Source organism: Astatotilapia calliptera, chromosome 23, assembly GCF_900246225.1.
Source record: "Astatotilapia calliptera chromosome 23, fAstCal1.2, whole genome shotgun sequence".
NCBI classification, from domain to species: Eukaryota; Metazoa; Chordata; class Actinopteri; order Cichliformes; family Cichlidae; genus Astatotilapia; species Astatotilapia calliptera.
The window spans coordinates 40,484,937-40,487,221 of record NC_039323.1 but is presented as its reverse complement, the minus strand read 5'-3'; positions in this window follow the sequence as shown (position 1 = coordinate 40,487,221).

Genomic DNA, 2,285 nt, shown 5'->3' with positions numbered 1-2,285 from the left:
GTGAATAAAAGAAGTGCAACATCAGCACAAAATAATGTTTCTATTGAACAACTAACACAAACAGGTTGTAGAATGGAGCCTTTTATACTCACAGCTGAACAGAAACAACATCCAGAGTGGAAAACAGTGCAAATAACTGCAAACAGGCTTCATGACACTCATGTTTGATCAGAATTCACTCCCTGCTCTCACACACCAACTCCAGACCTGCATTCATCTTTTCCCTCTGAACCCCCCAAACATACAAACCCTGAGCCACCACCATTGCCCTTTCACTGACTGCCCCACTCCACCATTTGACTCTTAGAACTGAAGACACTTCTCTCATAAGAGGTGAAACATCTTCAAGAAACTTAAAGAAGTCCAGACGCTTTTTCTTTCCAAGCTCCTTACACTACGGTGACCTGGATGTCTGAGAACCTTCACAGACTGATTTTACAAGAACAACTTGTGTCAAAAATCCCTGGCAGTGCCTCTCTGTCACACACACAAATCACAACAGTTACAAATTTAATAACTTAAAAACCTCAGAAAAACAGAACTGAGCAAACCAAACAAACAAACAAACAAACAAACAAACCAGAGACTAGGTAAGAACATTGTTGAGGTTTAAATTTATAATCTTAAATACTTATATGCTGATTATATTGCTTTATAAGAAAGGCCCAACTCTGAGTACACTCTGTGCCGACAGGACTGACAGGAAATTACATGCTTTTGCAGGCAAAAAGTGAAACTAAGCAGAGTGTTTGGTCGAAACTTAAAGTGTGTGTGACGTCTATATAAATGCACTAGGCTTCCTGTTTTGTGCTTCAGACCTGGGGTTGTGTGTTCAGGTCTCCATATCCGGATATGTAAAATAAAGATAATTTTTTAAAGTAAAAAGACCACTTTTGAGCCGTGTCTTTTTGGCCGTAAGAATACCAAAGGACCGGAATTTAATAACATTAAAAGCAAACAATAAATGAGCAAAGTAGTGCATGATAAATATACGATGACAAATACAAAGTGCAATATAGAAACACTGGGTAAAAAGAAATGAACAATTAAAAGGAGGATAACAGATGTGAGCAGTAGTTAAACAGTAGAAATAAATATATAATAACAAAACAAAAATAGATAATAAATGAAAGCCAGGTCTGAAAGGTGAGTTTGGCTTTAAAAGCATGAAAAACACACTGCTGTCTTCAGGAAGGCTGCTCCAGTAACAGAAAGTCATCTACATGTGGGTTTTAGTTCTGACTTTAGGGACAAGTAAAAAAATAAAATAAATAAAAACATCTGTCCAGACAACCTGACAGTCAAAAATATAAACTCAGGAACTTAAAAGGAAAATTGTGCTGACTTTGAACGTCCGCATCAAGATAAACTTACAGATTTAAGAGTCAAAAAGTGTCAAAACGTCTGTATCCTTACCTGAGAGTTTCAAGTTTACAGTCAGGACTCTTTAGTCCAACACACAGCAAATCCAATCCTGAATCCTGCAGCTTGTTCGAGCTCAGGTCCAGCTCTCTCAGATGATTGGATGGGGAGCTGAGAATTTCAGACAAAGCTTCAAAGCTTCTTTTTGAGAGTGCACAACGACTCAGCCTGAGGAAGAATAACAATGGAGACATATTCTTTTATTCATCTAGCATTATTAAACATATTTGTTCATAGATTCACTTACAGCACTTTCTTGGATGCTTTGACCACTGGCAGCAGCTTCAACAATGCCTCCTCTGAACGGGAGTATTTCTCCAGGTTGAACTCATCCAGATCTGATGACAGTAAGATGAAGACCAGAGCCGACCACTGAGCAGGAGACAGTTGATCTGTGGAGAGACGTCCTGAACTCAGGGACTGTTGGATCTCCTCCACTAGAGAACGATCATCCAGTTCATTCAGACAGTGGAACAGGTTGATGCTTTTCTCTGCAGACAGTTTCCCACTGAGCTTCTTCTTGATGTAGTGAACTGTTTTCCTGATTGGTCTGTGAGCTACTTCCTGTCTGTGTCAGCATGCATAGGAGATCCTGATTGGTCTGCCAGTGAAAGACCCAGGAGGAAGCGGAGGAACAAGTCCAGGTGTCCATTTGGACTCTCTAAGGCTTTGTCCACAGCACTCTGGTAGAAGTCTTTTACAGTAAGTGTTTTCTGGAAGATTTTAAAGCGAGGAGATTGTTTCTTAAGCAGGTTGACTCCAGAGTTGATGAAGGTCAGATAGACATGAAGAGCAGCAAAGAACTCCTGAATGCTCAGATGGACGAAACAGTAAACAACGTTGTTGAACATGTGGCACTCATC